This window comes from Pseudochaenichthys georgianus, chromosome 14, assembly GCF_902827115.2.
Source record: "Pseudochaenichthys georgianus chromosome 14, fPseGeo1.2, whole genome shotgun sequence".
Classification (NCBI taxonomy): Eukaryota; Metazoa; Chordata; class Actinopteri; order Perciformes; family Channichthyidae; genus Pseudochaenichthys; species Pseudochaenichthys georgianus.
Window position 1 is genome coordinate 6743565 of NC_047516.1, and position 6975 is coordinate 6750539.

Sequence of the window (6975 nt, forward strand, 5' to 3'; positions counted from 1 at the left end):
GATATAGTTAGATAGATTTTGAGTTTTCAAGACTCAACTATGACGAAGAGAACTCTGAACGTGAGTCAAGCTTGTTTTTTGACATGGAGGAGGAGGAATCTGTGATGTTGCCCTCTGTGTCGTAGTTGACAGAAACCGCTTTGAAGCGTGGCACAGATAAAGACAGAAAAAACAGATTGTTGTACATAATGTGTATATATATATATATTTGTATTATATTTATAATAACACTTTTGTCTTATCAGAATGAAATCCCATGCTACCTCAATCAAACTTTCACATTATCATAGTGACATCCCATGTATATATTTCCAGTTTTTAAATGGTTTCGTTGTGTATGTTTGTGTTATGAAAAATAAAATCATTTTCAAAATCTGTTTTTACGTATTTTTTGTGATTTTGGGTCCAACATGTTCATATAGTAGAAGATCACTGCTCTAAACAAAGTCAAAAATCCTACATCCAAACGAAATAAATATAATTAATTGTGATGAGTACGTTAAGTCTTGTTCATTGTTTTTCACTTTTATTAAATGTTTGATATTTCCGGTGGAAATGGTGGACTATCGGACATTCAAAATGCAGCATATTTTCACTCTTACACACATATATTCTCATTTTACATACATACATTTTCACTCTTACACACGGATATTCTCCTTTTGCTCTCATGCGAAATCTACTAAAACAAAGTATGTCATGTATATTTAGTTTTCGTTGATGAGACGAGACGGACTAAGGTGTTAATGGTGGACTATCGGACATTCAAAATGCAGCATATTTCCCCCAAGTGTCTGTCAAAATGCATTTTACGTTTACGTCAGATGACAAACACCCACCTCTCCGCCTCTTCCAAGGAACGAGGGTGCGGTAGAGTTTCAGTTCGATTTTTTTTTGCCGGTCAACATGTCCGTTAAAGTTTAAATCTTCCGGACAAAATTAGAAAAGTGCCGGTCAAAGGTCTTCTTTGTTATTTATTGAGCTTTAAAACAAATGAATAATGACTCTATATAATCATATATAAGAATAAAACACGGAGGACGGAGTTCTTTTTTTGTCCCCCTCTTCTCCACGCTGCAGCCTAGCAGCTGATCTCAAAGCACGCTCCCCTCTCCTGCAGGGGGGCGTGGTCAGCTGCAGCTCACAGAATCAGCCGCCTGCAAAAACAGCGCTGGAAAGAGCAAATAGAGCGAAATGAGACATGGCTAAAATGCAGGATCTGTTTGGTATTTTGAAAAAAAAACTATATTTTTATACTTTATATAGGTATGGCCCTACAATTTATTGTTAAAATATAGCATGATAGGTCACCTTTAAATTACTTTCCACCTGGTTTATATAATATTTCTCAAAAGAAAAATCATGCAATTTTACCCGAAGTAAATAATAATGGATACAGATACAGACGAGGGCATTGGTTATGGACTGAATCTCATTTTGATTCGGAAAATAAATGTGTAAAAATGAAGTCAAGGTTTGCTTAATGGGGGTCCCATAATAAATTAGTATTCTACTTCCACACATTCTAGGCACTGGAAAACTTTTTTTCATTAAAATAAGCGGTCAAAATCAATGCAAAAGAGGCTGAGGTACACTAACTATAAGTCCATCATTTAGATAAAGTTCCAAAAGCAATCATTGAAACTTCTTACTACAAAGAACGTTTAAAAAGAAAAGACCATTATGCAACAGTTATCATCTCAAGTTGACAGAAACAAATACATCAAACACTATTGCAACAATTTTAACAATGACAAACTCTAAAAAAGCTGGAAAGATGCATTACATGACATACAGTTTAAATTGTAGTCAACAATAAGAAGAGTAGTTTATTTATTCCTCAACTTAAATGTAGATCTCTGAGAGTAGCTCTAAAGGCCCTGACACACCAAGCCAATTTCGGCCGTCGATAGATGTCTGGCCATCGATGAGCGTCCTGTCGCCCTACTCAGATTGGTGTGTACCGCACCGTCGTGTCTTTTCGGCCGAGCCGACACCTTCCGTGGCCCATTCAACATGTTGAATCGGGAGGCTGTCTGCACAATAAATCACTCTGATTGGCTGTTTAACTTAGTGAATCAGTGCAGGAGAAGCGAAACGGAAGTGAAGAAGGCACACACACAGACGGCTATTATTTTTCATTTTCATCTCACCTGGACGCAATAATTTATTTTACATCATGGCGATCTGGAATGAAGTAACCGAAGACCAACTCAGTTGCCAAGTAATTAGCTGCCACACTTCCTGCATGAGGTGGACAATAGCTTCTTCAAGTATTTAAAGGACAGGACCCTGGACGATGTGGCTATTTTTTTTTTTTTTATAAATTGTATTAGGCTACTTACTATTTTTATCTTATTGTATTGTAGTATTCTACATTTGATAATAAACCACTTTTTACGGCTACTGCAAAATACAAAACTTTATTTCTTACCTTCATACGACAGCCATTAGATAACACAACATTAGGATGAGGATACAATTAGCTATACTACAATAAAAGTCAGAAGATACAGATGTACATGATGATACATAATTTGCCTGTCAGTGTTATCATGTTATATATTAATATAATCTTGAATTATAATTACTGATGCATGGAATGTGGTAGCAGCAGTACTTTAATGTTGCCAGTCACAATGCTTAAATAGTTTATTTCTGCTTCATAGAGCTGAAGTTTGTATCACGCAGTCTGTCTTCCGGTTGCCTCTTTTGAATGACGAATAAACACTACTGCCGCCCGCTGGTAAGGAGAGTTATTGCCACTCACGCATGCGCAGTGCGTACGTGCTACTTGACCGTCGGCTGAAGTCTTTGCGGTGTGTTCCAGTGCGACTTTTTGGCCAAGATGCAGGAGACGTGAGGCGACACAACAAGTTTGGTGTGTCAGGGCCTTAAGGCCAACAGTTTGCTCCCTTCTGGGGAATATACCAATCAGTGGAGAGCCGTGACTTTTATACCTAGTTCCTCTGTTTAGTTTCTGTTGGAATGTGAAGGGTTAAATGCCGTCTCTGCGAGTTACTGTGAAGACGGGAGAGCTTGTTGGTCCCTCTGTAGATTCACAGAGGGCCAGCTATAGTAACTCAACGAGAGAGTAATGTCAAATGACAGTACAATTGACCAATCATATCTTCCCTCTAAATGGGTGGGCTTTATTTTCGCCCGCTGTGAGGTTTATATATGGTGCAGTGACGCGTCCTAAAACCCGGAAGTAAGCTGCGCATGGCTTCCCTCGACAAAAACGCAATGACATTTCTCCATAGGATTTTAGAAAATAGCTCGAAATAAGATCTGTGGGAAACGAACCTGTTAGATAAATGCACGTTTTGTTCAGCCGGATAATATCCACATGTCTACCCTACTTTTATAATTTTTGAATCATAAATCTATCGATTAGATTTATGATTCGACTTTTGAAACTACAAGAAGATAAGGAGGACTTTTACAAAAAAGTAATAGAGATTTTTGTCCAGAGGGATAGGCAAATGGACTATTTTATTGAAAATGGGATCTTACTAAGAGAGAACAATTCAATATGTAAATGATAAAATTACATTTTTTGGGTATCCTTTTGTTGAACTGTCTGTTTAAAATTAATTGAAGCATCAGACTAAAAAAGCTTTTGAAAATAATATTATATTTTGATTTAGGTTAAAATATAATATCTGTAAACCTGAAGAGTCAGTGCCAGTGCCTCACCAGCCATGAACCTCACTGCACGTCACTGCAGAAGCTTATATATAGACATCTACGTTTTTTGTGCACCACCACTTTTGTACATATAAAAACGCCACTGCATTCAAGGTCTACAATCAAATCCCACACTTTCCACAATTGGGCCATGATAACCAGTTACTGTGATTGCAATACGCTCTGATAGTACAGTCACAAGTGTTTTTAAGATCCTGAAAAAATGTGTAAATACTAATTTTAGCTTTACTAATTTTCCAAACCATTAGGAACTCCTTTGCACCATCCTCCTCAACTGCTGGCTACATCGTTTAGAAAGTAAGTTCTATAACCCTGCAACATGAAATCATAGAGGGAGAGAGCAAAAATATAATTGAGAGCCAAGAGTATTATTACTTTTGGGCTGTATTTTTCAAATGTTCAACCTTCAGTTTTGAGGTTTTAGGTCAATACCATTAACTCTATTCATGCCCTTGAACAATTAGTCATATTCCCTAAATAAAAGCATGCTGCTAGTGACTAACAAAACTATAACCTCAATAGGATCAACTCACTCCAGCACACCTAGCATATGACTCATCTGATTCTAAAGCCTTGTATCCAATTAATTTAATCCACTGCCATCTTTTTTTACTCAAACCATTCAATGCATCCACTTTTTACTCTTTTGGATATCTCCCCTGTAGGAACTTTTAGCATTTTTTTAGCAAGAGGGCTCTTACAGTATTCACATGTACTAAAACTACTAATAACGAATCAATTAAAAAAAAAAATTGGAATCACATGCTAATAAAGTTGATGCACTTTATTATTTCTACAGATTTGCTCAAATAACCAAACTAAAGACAGTTTATTACTCAAACAATTATTCAGCCACACTTTTGATGAATATATTAATTTACTGAATGCTGATATGACTCATTTTCACTGTAGACATGTATGGGAAGTACAGCCCACATCTGCACAGTGAGATCAAGTTGCCGGAAGTTGAGCAACAATGTCTCCTACTAATTGGAGTCTAAGAAGAGGTCAAAGATGATGGGAACATAGGTGGCATTTAACATATTAAAGAGGAATACTAATTTTAACGGCTGAGCTGGCACATGACACAGAGTAGAATCTCTAAAAACAGAGTGGGTTCACTCAGAGGATATAGTTTCTCAGCAGTGCAGGAGTCTTGCTGAAGAACAAGGAGATAGACGGAGGGCAAAACAGGAGAGGAGAGGAAAGGAAGCAGCCTGGCATGGTTGGTTTTCCCTTCTGCATTCAAACAAGACGAACATGTCCGCCCACCCCTGTGTGAATTGCACGCAAGACAGAGGATATGACAGGTTTTCTGATAAAGAAGTGCTGCTACGAGGATACATGACATTTATTTTTATGTGTGTCTTGTTTTTCCTACAAAAAAAACAAAGAAGGGAACAATCTCAAATCAAATTGTTTCCGTGAGCGACGGAAGACAGACAGGAGTGATGTGAGCACCGGCACTGCACAACCAGTACCTGCAGCTCAGATCTCTAATTACCTCACGACTTGTATTGAAAAATTAAAAATGAAGACACAAGCTTGGTTGGATGTATAATTCCTGCAGAGCTAATTAATATTTCAGCCCTGAGCAGCATTGAGAAACTTGTGAAAACTCACATTAAATCATATAACTGTTGCATATTGTTTGTTTTTGTTGAAGAATCTCCTTTAGTTGATAGAAAGATTATTAAAAAGAGATATAGGAACAATTACTGATTTGCTATTATTACTATTAAAAACCACTTTCACGTAAATAATTGCAGATATTGTATCCGACTCTGGAGCGCAGCACATACTTATGTATTCAAACTATATAATTTTGTAAAACAAGCATATTTATCATTCCCAACGGGTGAGAACAAAATAAAACAATTTGAATACAAATCCTCCCTTGAAGACCAAGCTGGGCACAGCCATGCTCTGCAGTGTTAAATCTAAAATAAATGTTCCTACTGTTGAGGTTTTCTGTTTTTTTACTTTTTCTTTTGCATAGCGATGATGAGTAACACACAAAATCACCCCAGACAGCAGTGAAACCAAGTTTTTGTTTGTAAATTAAATGTTGTTTCATCTCCCAGCAGGCAACGCTGAAGATTTACAAAAAACAAATCCAACATAATTAGTAAATCCAGAAATATTAACTTGTGGTGCAGCTCTGTTTGCCAGTCATAAAATGGCACCAAGGCCGTCTGTGGAGCATTTAATTGCAGAGGATTATGGTGTTCGCTCTGAGTCAACACCAAAAAAAAATCTCTCTGAAATAATGCGGATTCAGTCTTGTGAATTAAAATGTCTGCTAAGGTATCCGACAGCTTTTATTACGTTTGTTAACTGACCTCTTAACAGGAACCATAACAAACTTAATTGAAACTTTCATTTAAAGGCCCTGACACACCAAGCAGTCACCAGAGAACTCGCCGACGCTGACGCCGACTGTTGCGTTGGCGTGTTCTCCTGCGTCTTGGCCATGTGTCGCACTGGAACACACCGCAAAGACTTCAGCCAAGCACGTACGAACTGCGCATGCGTGAGTGGCAATAACTCTCTTTACCAGCAGGCGGCGGTAGTGTGTATTCGTCATTCAAAAGAGGCAACAACCGGAAGACAGAGAAGAAGAACAGACTACGTGATATAAACAAAGAACAAATAGCGTGTGCATTCCATGTTCACTCTCGTCTAGAGATGTCCCCATCCGATCACGTGATCGGGGATCGGAGCCGATCACGTGATTTTCAAAAAATCGGGGATCGGGAGAAAAAAAGTCGGGGATCGGGATTTTTTTTATTTAATGTTACAAAACAAAAATGACCATGTTCACGTCTTAAAGTCATCCTGGGGACTTAGTTTTGGTTTAAAATTACACAACATCATGTATGTGTTGCTTTCTTTTAGCTTGTTTTCATAGACCTGGTTGCTTATTTCTCTGAAATCTGGCAACAGAGTGGGCGCAGTGTCTAATAGTAGCAGTAAGCTAACGAGAGGCTACGTTCAGCTGGTGACTCGGGAGTCGGGACAGAGAAAATGTCAGGAGTTTGGAAGTATTATAAAATTGAAAGCGAAAGCATTGTAACAGCCAGATGCAATGTTTGCAAGGCAGAGGTTCCGCGTGGTGGAAAGAACAGAGCTATGTTCAACACGACCAATCTAATACGCTACCTGAGAAACAAACACCAACAACAACACGACGAGTACACAGCGGCCACTCGGGGAACGGCACTGAAACAACCGACACTTTCAGAGACTTTTAAAAGGAAAGAG